This window comes from Branchiostoma floridae, chromosome 19 (assembly GCF_000003815.2).
Source record: "Branchiostoma floridae strain S238N-H82 chromosome 19, Bfl_VNyyK, whole genome shotgun sequence".
Classification (NCBI taxonomy): domain Eukaryota; kingdom Metazoa; phylum Chordata; class Leptocardii; order Amphioxiformes; family Branchiostomatidae; genus Branchiostoma; species Branchiostoma floridae.
In genome coordinates, this window is record NC_049997.1 from 1,751,853 (window position 1) to 1,765,753 (window position 13,901).

Sequence of the window (13,901 nt, forward strand, 5' to 3'; positions counted from 1 at the left end):
AGCTACAAGATATGATGATGAACTGCAATGAGACATGTTTTGGTGTTTAGTCATTGACTGACGTAAGTTATCTACTCTGGATCATGTGTGATTCATTGAGAGCAAAGACTAACGTTAAAGGGTAATTCAGATGTTTCATTATGTCGTTATGTACAATGGTTCTGCTACACTCTGAATGCTTATTTTGTCCAATGGTGCACATGCCATCACGCAAAGTCTCGTTATAATAACCCGAGAACGATCCTGCGACCTACCCTGATCACGTCATTCGTATGGTATGTATTTGCTTGGAGAAAGATATGGTCGGTATTCGAAATCTCAGACAGAAGCCCCCCTCCCCAATGTTTAATGCTTGGACAGCTGAATTGGCGGCGGCAGGTGCCGATTGAACAAGTGCCCCAAAGTCACGAACTCTATGCGCGGATACTGGGAAAATATGGATGAGCAGTGTTCGTTTATGTCTGACATATGAGCAAAAATGTTTCAATTCATATGTAAACCTGTCAGCCAAATATTACGATCAATACACTATCACTATCAATGATATATCACAATGGAGAAGCAATGGGGTACAGATAATTAGCTAAATGCAATATGGCCGCGCGAAGGGTGGGGGTCAGGAAATTTCTCGAAGGCAGACGTATTCCCAAAATGGTGGACAAAACCAGTCGGCAGTCCAACCCACTTACTTGAGAAAGTCAGTGATACGAATACATATAACCAGACAGTGCCATATGGTCCCCCTTTGGGGCTGATCGTATCCAGGACCTATCGACCTGTTACTGTGACAGACAGCGATAAAGTCTCCCTCCCCGTTCTAACTGATAGCGTGAGTCGATGTTATATTCACAAAAATAAGGAAAAACAATATATCCCATCAGTAATATGCCAAACCACGTTTTTGTACACAGTACAATCAACGCTTCGACTGATTCCAACCCTGCAGTGCGAAGAATGTCCCTACTAATTAGGAAATGGCCACTTGATGGAACGCCATGAACATAAACAACTTACCCATGTCCAAGTTACAGCCTTGTCTGCTGCACTGCCTGGCCTACCAATAGGAAGAGGAATGCTGGCTAAGGTCACACGGGTCCCTGGCAACCAGAATGCTGGGCTGCACCAAACCACGACCTGCTGAAAATAGACCTTCTTTGTCACACTGATGTAATATTATCAGACGGTCAAAATTGCTTGCATTGGGACCGAAAGCCTCCAGACTCGCCTCATCTCAGTCACTTTGAAAATAGCCTGCCCTTTGACCATGCCGGCTCATGTTCGCCACCAGGAAGGCGGACCTCGAATGATTTGCTGATCAAATCACGCACCACGGTCACTAAACCACATTGCCTCATCCTACATAAATGCCCCTTTGACTACGTCACTATTCGAGTTTAAATGTAACTAAACCAAGATGCTTGACCAATACTACATGGTATTACTGAAAACATGAGTTGGTGGAAAAGACTGGAGATAGCAGCGTTTATGCAGAGACCGAAACCTTGTCATGTAGCGGAACTGTTAACTTTTTTTGTAACCTGTAGAAGCTTAAGTGAGAGTTAAACTGAATCAACGGTAGACAATTGATCCCAAATTCAAGAGGAGGGGATGGTCACAAATTCAAGTGCCGTCTGGAAGGATGTAGACTTAAGAAGGAGAAACATTGATGACGTCCATTGTAAACCACGGAGCCGAATGACGCGGTGTATTCCGAGTGTGGTTAGACAGTCATTGACACAAACAAAAACATAGAAGTATGTAACTATTGCATTGTTGAATGGCGTATTACACAACACACACAAAGAGAAAAGAACCCAGCGAAAACGATACGATCGATTGATTGTCTGTACCAAGTTTCAAACTTCTATTACATCATCGGTGTTTAAGGGATGAAGGTATTGTGCAATGTCAGTATAAATACATCACCGCTGTATCACAACACATTGTAACAAATTTCTAGATATTTCACCTAAGCCCAATAACTCCTTCCATAGCGTCGTGATCCAAGGAGAGGTTGGGTACCAAACACTGGGGCGAGCCAGCTGGCCCTTGTCTGTAACATTTGTCGCCTGATCCAGTCTGACAGGAAATCCTGCCTATCTGATCTTTCATGTGATCTACACCAGTTGGTTACAACATCCATCGATTTTGGTCTAGTCCTAGCAAAATCACATTATCGTTATTTTGACAACCCTAACGTCAAGGATGCTGGAACAAATAGTCTTACTGATACCTTCGTAGGACAATATAATTACGTGATGATCACATAACAAACGTTTTATACGCAAAAAAATCAACTCTTTATAAAAAATGCAAAATCTAAACTAACATAAACTACCATTAAAAAACATAACATCACATGATCACTTAACTGTTAAAATTGCATATCAATGTGACGAAAAACAACTCAGAGGCGTCCAAGACGAAACGCTTTAAGAGCGCTGGCATCAACGCCCGTCCCACAGAGCCGACGCCAAACCAGCACCATTGTACCATAACATTTACCAAATCAGACCGTCTTCTTGTATCTATTTTTTTCTGAAGGCATTCTTTGACAAACTGGAGAGTTATATTGGTACCGCAACGTGTGAAAATATAGCTCAGTACGGCACCACCATTTTGCTAATTTACCTTGTAACAAATATGATCATTAAATTGATAACGTTATGATAGTTATAATATAACGCGCTGATAGGGACCGTTGATCATTCCGGACTGCATGTGGCGTGCCGGCTGTTGGCCCATATTCCCCTAAATTTAGAATAATTTCTACCATGTTCAATCTGACGTAATATACAGCCGAAGTCGTGTTCCATTTGGGGTCACCTGGGGTCATTCCAGTCAGGTCACGGTAAATCCGAGCTGACAGGCCCTGTTTTCTCAGGTTGCCTCACACCTTCTACGGAAAGCCAAAGTTGGCCTCCAGTAACTCGATACCCAACCGATAAAAATACCTAAAAACCGGCCTCTGTGTTTATTGTGCAAATTATCTTATAATTTGTATCATTAATATTCACTAATTTTCTTCTTAAACCAAGTTACAGTCGTAATGATTATGAAATTCCTGTCATCTAACGCAATTGAATACAAATTGTTGTCATTAATAATGTGAGTCCTAATTTGCATAAATGATATACTAGTACATTGGTCATCAAATTTACCTGCAGGTCAAAAATTCATTGATCTCATCTTTACTAATCCTGTCTTAAAGTTTGAAATAAAGATGCCCTCTAGTTCTGAAGAAACTGCTAGACAGCCCATCTCTACTTTCGTCACAAGACCTGCCTACGCCTTAAACATCATGACCATCGCTTATCCCCAAAACTAGAAATCAAAAAGGGAAGTCCTACTGTAGTATCTACAAAAAACACCAGGAAGACCCAAATCTAATCATTGATTTGATAAATAAGACCAAACCACATACTGAATTTCATGACAATCTATGAGTTATACTGCTGAACACAATACAAATGCTACCGAAAACGTAACCAAAGCGAAAGTTACCAAGATCTCAGGAGATGTCTATAACATAACCAATAAACTGGTGGACGTACCAACGGATAAGTACCTAATACCAGCTCAAAAAAGAACAAGAAACAGTCATGCCTTCAAATACCAGAGTTACCAACCCAGGATTGATGTGTTCAAAAATTCGTACTTTCCCAGAACTATCGTAGAGTGGAACTTGTTATCACCAAGTACAGTAGGGGCATCTTCTCTCGGTAGTTTTAAAGAACGCTTGCAGATAGATGTGCAAACGTTAGGGGTAACGAGTCGTTCGGTGTAATATAACCAGCTGCTGCCGCGCCGCGTGCCTGCGAAGCTGGTGTGTTACGCCGAACGGCGGTTATACTGGCTATATAGATACAGATACAGAACATAAACGGAGCAGATCACATGAATTTGGAGCAGATATTACCTTTGGTACACATAATCCAAACAATATCGGTGTAACTAGTGACGCATGATATTTGAAAATTGAAGTTAATGAAGGAATCAAAGAAAATGAATCGCCAGAAAGTAAAGTGCTGTTTTGTGTATTGATTATTCAGTAGGTCACGAGCATTGCAGTTGCAGGTAGGTAACCAGTCTACATTACACTTGGTACGGATGTCATCACTTTGAGTGGGTCTAACGAATCAATCTCCTTAACGGTATAAATTCTTGTTCTATAGACATGTTGTAAGTAGCTTTTCATCCAAGTGGACTTACATCATGTCTAGAATGCAGAAATATCTTGCATTTACGTCCAAACTATTTGACCGTGAACAGCAAAGTAACTTCTTCCTGGGTTCTAATGTATGATTTTTAATGTATGATGATTAATTCTTCTGAACAAATTTGGTTAAAAACAACAATTCGGAAACCTCATACCTCCATTTTAAAAGGGGTGACGCAACAACTAGTGCCTGCGCATGCGCCTAGAGCCCATAATGAGAAAAGAAAACAATGCCTTAAACCATTGAAAAGCCTTTCTTGGTGGGTTTCTATGTGAAATCTGGGCATTTTTTTGAGTTGCTGGGGTAGGAAAATCCCTTAGCTTGCTGAATAAAAATGACCCTCCTCCCTGTGGGTTTTCGCACCCCCCTGAAATAGTGGCATCATTGAGCCAAACGGGCCAATCGGGCCAAACGGGCCAATCCAAGGGCTCTGATTAGGGGGGTCTATCCAAAGACTGGCCATATGAAAATTCTTGCAAATGAATCTGCCGAGGCTGAACATAGTAGGCTGTTATTTGAGGGTAAGTTTGTATGACTTAAACTTTTGATTCTTTCAAGAAATATTTGTTTCCTCAACTCTCCTATTGGATTACATGCAGTACTTGGGAAGGGAAAATAGTAATTGTTGCGTCACCCCTAGGATGTGCATTTGAAGTATAACATATCTGCCCTGCGGGACTAAGATAACATAACTTCCTTGGCGAGGGCAATTAGCAACACTCCAACTACTTGTGGTAGGTGCCATATTCCCAGCATGCACACATCAATATTGCGGGGCTAAGGTCTCATACACCTCTCTCACGCGGCGGCCATGATAGATCTAAAACGAGGTCAATAAGGCAAACAAAAGACTTTCCATCATAATTAGCAGTTCAACCAGTGATAGCATGGCAATTAGAAAATCGACGTATAATGTTTTACGAGGTCGCGTTCATAATGAAGCTACATGAAATGTCAGCATTTTATTCATTCTGTGTTGAACTCATTTACTCTATATCATAGGAAAAAATGCCGATGACCAGAATCCATACAATCCAACAAGAGTTCGGAGACCTCATATCTCCATGAAATAGTCTGATTATGTAAATGATTTCCACATGTTAACATAAACTGTGTTTGGTTATGTACACATTTTGATAACTTAGGCCACGTTGATTTGATTATATGGATGACATCCGCGCTCGCACCAATTTTCGGCCATTTCCAAAAAAAAAAAAGTTTTCGACCACACAATAAATTGTGCAAAGCAGCTGTAAAATGAGCACAAATATTCCGTAGATTGAAAAAGTATCAGAAACAGATAACTAATGCCATATATAGAATGCCAAAATGAATCTAAAGTCAAAGAATAAGATGTGAAAGGACGGAAAGAAAAAAATCTATTGTTGGTTGGGGGAGGTACCAGTACCTCCCCCAACCAAATTCAGGTCCAGAGGATCATGGTATACCATACTATGTGTGTGTAGTCCTATGTTCAACCTTCCTGGCCACTTTGATTTCATACTGAAGGCAACTTTTTTTTTGGCCAAACTTTTTTTTTATTCGCTCGCTCGCATCAGTTTTGGAGTTCCCGGAGGATGTCATCCATATAATCAAATCAACATGGCCTTACACTGGTCACAATGTTGATTGTGCAATCATTAACCATTTAGAAGAATTATAGCACTTAACATTAATTATGCAAATTAGGGATATATTTGAATGATTGATATCTCTTAATGTTCCACCAGTCACAAATTACATATATGACAGGTATTCGAGTCCTACAATGGCGAACACTACAAATATAGCTTTCCCTCATTAATTATGCAAATTAAGTGTCAGGTTGCATAATTTGCTTGATTATGTACATCTCTGTCAAAGCTACCTACATACCAAATATCATCTAAATTTGTCGTTCCCTTGTCCAGTTATCCTCCTAAGAAGATTTTGAGAAAAACGCCGCTGCAGTTCCAGAGCAACCTGCTAGGGTACCCAAACATACACGACATATTCCTTACATCATCAGCTATCTACCACCAAAAAATCAAGACTATAGCACATCCAGGTCAAAAGATGCCAAAACTGGACATTCTGCTGCAGTACCAAGGTCAAATACCAGGGGGCCCAAAATTAAACTTGAACTTTGTCTTTCCAACACCTACCCACATTCCAAATATCATGGCAATCAATTCAAAGATTCTTGAGTTATGCTGACCACAAATATCCGGAAACACAAACAAACAAACACACAGACAGACAGACAGACAGACAGTACAGACAGAAGACACACCCAAAACTATATGATAAGAATTAGTCAATCCCCGCAAAAGGCGCTTTTTCGCTGTTAGTGTGCAACCGTACGACTCAGAACCCAGGACTGTGTACCTCCGACCTAACGCGTGGCTGAAAAACTTAACCTGCTAATTTCTTCCGTTACAAACAAACTTTCACCAATCTAACCTTTGGGATCAGTTCGGCTAGTTAAAGGGATTTTCTCACCGCTAAAAACACGCGTCCATGCAGTCGTTTTTTTTTTTGTCGGTTCCCGCTCGGAGTATTAACGTTACATCAATGAGACCCTAGGAAGGCGTGTGGGCGTACTCGGCTTTACACAGCGACACAACATGCAAACGATATTCCAGTTCAACGGCCCTTGACACAACATGCAAACGATATTCCAGTTCAACGGCCCTTTACCCTGCCACATTTTTCTGATCAGGCCAAACTGCCTTTGCCAGAATGGCTAAGGTTATGTTTTCGGTTTGGTGGTGTGTGTGTGTGTGTGTGTGTCTGTGTGTTAACAGCATAACTCAAGAAGTCTTGGATGAATCCCGATAATATTTGGTAGGTGGGTAGGGGTCGGGAAAACGAAGGTCAAGTTCGATAATGGGCCCCCTAGCGGCTTGCTAAGGTACTGCAGCAGAACCTCAATTTTTGATATCTGCTGTTCTGGACATGTTGTGATCATGATTTTTGAGTGGTAGATAGCCCTCGAGGCAGAGAGTAAGTGCTGTGAGTTTGGGCCCCCTAGCGGCTTTTTTGGAACTGCAGGCGCCGGTTTCCTTTCAAACTTTGGACGAGAATAACTCTACAACGTGTTGACGGATCGTCATGATTTTTGGTATGTAGATAGAATGAGTGATGACTTACATAATGGTATACTAATTATGCAAATCAACAGCTAATTTGCATAATTAATGAGGAAAATTTATAAATCCACTGCATTCCATGATAGGACTTTCAAACTTGTCACATATGTAGTTGGGAAGGAGAGAAATGTCGATAGATATCAATTATGCAAATGATGGCCTCATTTGCATAATTAATGAGAAAATATGAAGATGTTGACGGATCATCATGTTTTTTGGTATGTAGGTAGCGTAAGTGAAGACAAACATGAGATACCAATTATGCAAATCAACAGCTAATTTGCATAATTAATGAGGATATTTTATAAATTCACTACGTTCCATGATAGGACTTTAAAACTTGTCACATATGTAGCTGAGAAAGAGAGAAATGTCAATACATATTTATCATGCAAATGATGATCTCATTTGCATAATTAATGAGAAAATGTGAACGTGTTGACGGATCGTCATGATTTTTGGCATGTAGATAGCCTAAATGAAGACTTATATAATGTGATACTTATTATGCAAATTAACAGCTAATTTGCATAATTGATGAGGAAAAGTTTATAAATCCACTGCATTCCATTATAGTACTTTCATCAAAGTTGTCCCATATGTAACTGAGAAAGAGGGAAGAGAGTAAGAGGTGTATTTAAAGACTTTGAAAGAGAATAAGTCAAGAATGGATCAAAGGATCATCATGATTTTTGGTATGCTGATAGCTTAAGTTATGCTTGATACAATTTGATATCAATTAATTGTAACTTGGGATCTAATTTGCATAATCAATGCCGAAATTTTATAAACCAACTCCAAGCATATAATTATGAAGAAAATGAAATGAATAACGCATTTGTCTACAGACATCATTCTACATAACAAACCTGGTTTATTTGGCAAAGGTATGTGTTCGTGGAACTCTAGTTTACCCTGCGTTTGTGTGTCTGTGTGTGTGTGTGTGTGTGTGTGTAAACAAAATAACTCAAGAACGGCTGGGTGGATTGGTTTCATACTTGGTGTGTTGGTAGTGTGTGATGAAACCTGGAAATGATTAGATTTTGGGCCCCCTAGCGACTCCCCTTGGTACTGCAGCGCAACTTCTGGTTTTGCTATCTAGGTGTTCTGAACATACTATGGTCATAATATTTGAGTGTTAGATAGCTCTTGTGCTCAAGAAGAAGCGACATAAGTTTGGACCCCCTAGCGTCTAGTTTTGGGATAGCAGGGGCATTTTTGTCAAAAACTTCTGAAGAGGATAACTCAAGAAGGGAACAGCGGATTTTCATGATTTGTGGTATGTAGGTACCTTAGACAACGCTGTACAAGATAAGATACTAATTATGCAAAATAGGAGCACATTTGCATAATTAATGAGAATATTCTATCATAGCAGTTTTTTCTATGTATCTCTTGTCCCGGACGATATATGGTCTGGATATTTTGGTGGTAGACAGCTTTTAGCGTCATGACAAAGTGGAGCAAGTTTCAGCCCCCTAACATGTAATTTTGGAACTGCAGGGGCATTTTTGTCAAGACACTCCAAGTGGATAACTGCAGAAAGGATTGGCGGATTGGCATCATATTAGGCATGCGGGTACCTTAGGCAAAGATGTTCATAATTATACATATTTTATGCAAATGAGGACTTCATTTGAATAATTAATGAGGAAATTGTATCATTCCGTTGTTTTCAATAACAACTTCAATAAATGTAACACATGTAAATCATGATAGGTTGAATTTAAGCAGATACCAAATATGGTAATAAGGAACTTATTTGCATAATTTATGTAAAAATTGCAAAACCTCTTTATGATTAATGATGGGAATTTTAATATTGTGACATGTGTACGTCAGTCGATGATGAACAACACCATGCATAAATCATGGTAATGTTAATCAATTGCATAAAATTTACAAAAGCTCTAAATATTAATGGAGGTATGAGGTCGCTGAACTCTAGTTCTATATATGACATCCCAGCGTGCATCAAATTTCCCCGTATTACAAAAGGTTAGAGAGACTTCCAAGACCACACATCTACCCAAAGTAATTTTGTCTCATTTATACAAAGTTATTAATGAATATGGAAATCATCTAATTTGCATAGTATATGACTTTTAAAAATGCTCACTTCTACACAACTGACATATGTCACAAATATAGAATCTCTATCTTTTCTGTATCTGTATCTACATAGCCAGTATAACCGCCCTTCGGCGTAACACACCAACTCTATGCCTTATGCTGTCTTTGCTCATTAAAGTATGCAAAGAAGTGTCTTGTTAGCACAATGTATATGGAATCAGTGCCTTCTCTTTATCAAAAGACGTATGTTGCAAATATGAGTTTTTATGAAGCTATTGTCAGTGAGGCTGGGAGACAATAGCTTACCCGCTAATTTCAGAAAACACAAATTATACCAGGTAAGCACGTGGTGCCAGGCAGCATCCAATCCCATCACAGCGAAATGAACCACACAGGTTGGAATGGAGGAAGTATAAGGCATAATGTTATCAAGCAGAGAACTATCTAATTAAGAAGCAAATGACACCGAGATTGACCGATTAGGATAGAAGCATCATTATGAAAATATAACTTCTTAAGCACTCATTATTTGGAATGTTCACCCCAAACTGACACCTGACAAAAATCAATGGAACGTGTTTCACGCACTATATTGGCAGGCGTTTTGGGGCTTACCGGGACAAAAAACAAGTGACCGTGGGTAACATACTCTGGGACGTAATTATGGTTTATGTTGGTTGTGTTGTTTTCTGTGGAGTGTGGCATGGTGTTCATATCGCATACAGAACACATCAAATTGACTTATACCAAAAGCTTACTTAAAAGCTAACGTACCTATTACTGCCAGATGTAAACACGATCCTGTATGCATCATCAGCAAAATCAGCCTCTCAAAAGAACGACACCAAATGAAAGTAGCTACACAGCTTCACAATGCATATCTAAGACCCACACCATCAGTCGCAACAGTGACAGCAGTGAACAGCTGACAACACGACGTGCACAAAACACGCGAATCCAGCAACATCTACTTGACAGTATGGATACTGCTGCAAGGCCTAGATAACGCACACCTGGACAAAAATAACGAAAAACGTACTTTTTATAGGGGTTATTTCTGAAATTGTTACATTAATTATGAAAACAGCTACCACGAAAAAAAGTGCATCATCGTCCAACCATGTTCAGTGCACTTGCCAATCTACATACGAATGCGACAACGGGAACATACAGATACAGATGCGAACGCGCGTTACATTGACAAAACTAATACTCTGTCGCCGGAGGTTACCTTCCGCCACAGAGCAACAAGAGCGAAGTCGAGTAGAGGTGATAGTACCATATAGTATTTGTACCAATTTTCTACAGTCAAAGGTACAGACTGCGGCAGACTTGATGACATAGAATTTAACTTGAAAGGCTAGTGGGAGTCGGATACTCCACCAAACAGATAACTTTGTAGCAAAATTGGCCATTGTTTTGAGTAATGCCAATTCACAAGTTGTAACAGGCAATAAGATCAAGGTTCAGGCCCGGACCTAGACCTGATCCTCTGGACCTGAACCGGACCTGTACTTGAATTTTCTGTACTGGTACCTACCCCTGCCAACAATATATTTTTCATTTTTGTATTCGTATTCTTTCTCATTCTATGACATTAGTTATCTGTTTTCCGATCCTTTTTTCAATCTACAGCATACATGTGCTCATTTCACAGCTGCTTTGTACGATTTACAGTATGGTTCAAAACGTTTTTTGGAAACGGCCGAAAATTGTTAGAAAAATTTTATTCATACATTCAATTTTCAAATCAACATGGCCGACTCTAGCATTCAAATTGACACCAAGGTTAACAAAAGAATTGATATATTTCAACTTTGCGTGATCAATTCTCACAGATTAATGGGTGTCAGAGACTAGAGATATGGACTTAAATACAACAACTTTTGCTGCCAAATAACAAACCAGGGAAGAGATAATAACTAATATCTAATTCGGAAACAAATCATTTAACTGTGTAAACTAGTAGAGCTGCCCCCTACTAGTATCTCCAAATGCTGTACATACAAATCATTCATATTGAAGAAGAATCAATCTTTACTTCTGGATACTTTATTTTTTATACAGACGTTTCAAAAAATCATTCATGTTTACATTTGAACTCATTTACGTTTATATCTGAACTAGGCAGGATAAGTTCGAGTTAGTTTTATGACTGTATTCCCGTTGTTCTTCTAGTATTAGAATTTCTTTGAATATATTTCCAGAATGTGAAGGCTGACCATGTAAAACAAGAGTTTGGAGACTTCATATGTCCATGAAACGTTGAGCGCTATTGTGAATTTGTTTCATCATTTTGTCAAGGAATTATGCGAATAATACTGTAATTTGGATAATCTATTTCATTTATAACGGTCATCTCAAACAAAACAAGAGTTCGGATGCCTTATATCTCGTGAAATATGCTGATTGTGTAAATGACCTTTAACTAACTCACATAGGTCACAACGTTGACAATCCAATCGTTTACTACGTGTACTTTGAAGCATAATGGCTAACCTTGCACCTGCCACAAACCACATTATGTTACAAGTATTTGAGTCCTTTAATGGAAAATACCATGAATATAGATTTTCCATATTAGGTATACAAATTAAGTGCCAACTTGATTAATTTGCACTTCATTATGTACATGTCTGCCAAAGACACTTGCATACTAAATATCATGAATATCCGTCGTTCTTATGTTCCGTTATGCTCCTTGGAAGATTTTTACAAAACCGCCCCTGCAGTTCCAGAGCAGGGAGGGGGGGGGGGGCATAATCAGTTCTTCCTTACATCACAAGCTACCTATCACAAAAAAAAAATCAAGACTACAGCATGTCCAGGTCAAACGATACAATAGATGGACGTTCTGCAGCACCAAAGTCATTACTAGGGGGCCCAAAATCGACCTTGCCCTTCGCCTTCCCAACATACGTACCACATAACATCGTACATCGAAAGGTTCTTGAAATATGCTGACTAAATCCGGAAACACAAACACACAGACACGCACAAACACACAGACAGACACATCCAAAACAATATCTCCATTCTTCTGGAGATAATTGCATACATTGTAAGTGTAAAAGCTAAGGAAAAGAAATCCAATCCCTACCATTAACACTAAGGGATTATCTGTCATTTTCGCACTACTTATGACCTAAATATGACAACTTGACTATTTGTATGATTCTCTGACACTATTTTCAACAGTATGAAAGACCTTCGAATTCTCAGTATAGAGGAATTTGATGAATTGCAAACTGTTGAAGAAGCAAAGATAGTGACTTTCTCTTGTGAGAAAGCACAAGATAGTGACAACTTTTCCACCGGAAACTATCAAGCCGAAAAAACAGGCCTGCTTCAGCCCTTATATGGATCACTATGTCTCTGTTGGGGCGAATGTGTTCCCCTGGACATGCGTGATGCCAGCATTGCAACACACTATAAATCATGGGGACATAAATGTACGGTAACGTTTAATCCCGCTCGGACGTGTACGTGTGTGTTGACATCGATACTCTTTGGTATCTTCTCCATACTGTTGTACACTTTCGACACATAAACAGACGGAGTTCATCTAACTCAAGATCCGACGGGAGGTTGTTTAACTTCGTTTGACTTCGTTCCTAAAGTAAGAACAGTGACGGCCACACTTTGGCCGTTCTTCAGAGACGAACGATTGCTTCGGCCTGCATCTAAGCTGTTTGGACTCACCGTGGGCCTGGGGAAAACTGTATCTGTGCACAAGGAGTAAGCTCACCTCCTGCTATCAGCATGGACACTCTACTTTTTAAAACGGTGGGCAGTTTTGCCTACCCTGGTTCCAACACACCAGGCCCGACTGACCCAGAGATTTTTTTGTTGCACACAAAAATAAAATACAAGTATACCGTCCTACTGTACGGAAGGGTGACGTGGAATAGATATGTACGATAAAAACGTCGACAAAATGCCTTCCATATGCGATGTCTCAGGCGCATCCTAGCACTTGGAGAGATGAAGTGCCAGCAGTGCCATGTAGCAACGAACAGTGCAGAATATCTAATGTAACATGTGGCAACGCCGCCTTCTCGACACGAGTTGGTCATCAAGCAAGCACTATGCTGTAAGAACACTTCGAATGAAATGGAAACATTTGGACTGACACAAAAATATATTCTATTGTTTGTTCCAACTGCCACAAGTTACATACGTACACATATTGAAGTCTTATTCTAGAAAACACTAATTATTAGAGGTGTTCTTCTTTGATTATACAAATTAGTCCTAATTTGTTTGATTTGCATTTCAATGTGTACTCTGTCTAGACTATATGTAGCATCCTGAATATCATAACAAACTTAATCGTGCAAATTAGGCCATGGTTTGCATTAATAGCCATCATTTATAGAAGGCACTTCCGCAGTTATCTACATATCAAATATAAAAAATCACGATGATCCGTCAACCCCTTCCCGAGTTATTCCTTTCAAAATGATGGTGCAATAGC

The 13,901-nt window shown here is 39.5% G+C and overlaps 1 protein-coding gene across 5 annotated transcripts in view; it reads right to left on the reverse strand.

Annotated features, from left to right (window-relative positions):
- LOC118406716 (sodium channel protein type 2 subunit alpha-like) overlaps window positions 1–13,901 on the reverse strand; it is a 71,264-nt gene that overhangs the window by 46,545 nt on the left and 10,818 nt on the right. Inside the window, exon 1 of one of the 5 annotated variants that reach the window (XM_035806995.1) lies at window positions 1,015–1,168. The exons of 3 other annotated variants lie outside the window; for them this stretch is intronic. The gene's annotated coding sequence lies outside the window, so the exon portion shown is untranslated. Of the gene's footprint in view, window positions 1–1,014; window positions 1,169–13,901 lie in introns of those variants that run through there. One more of the 5 variants, XM_035806991.1, reaches the window with a different exon arrangement.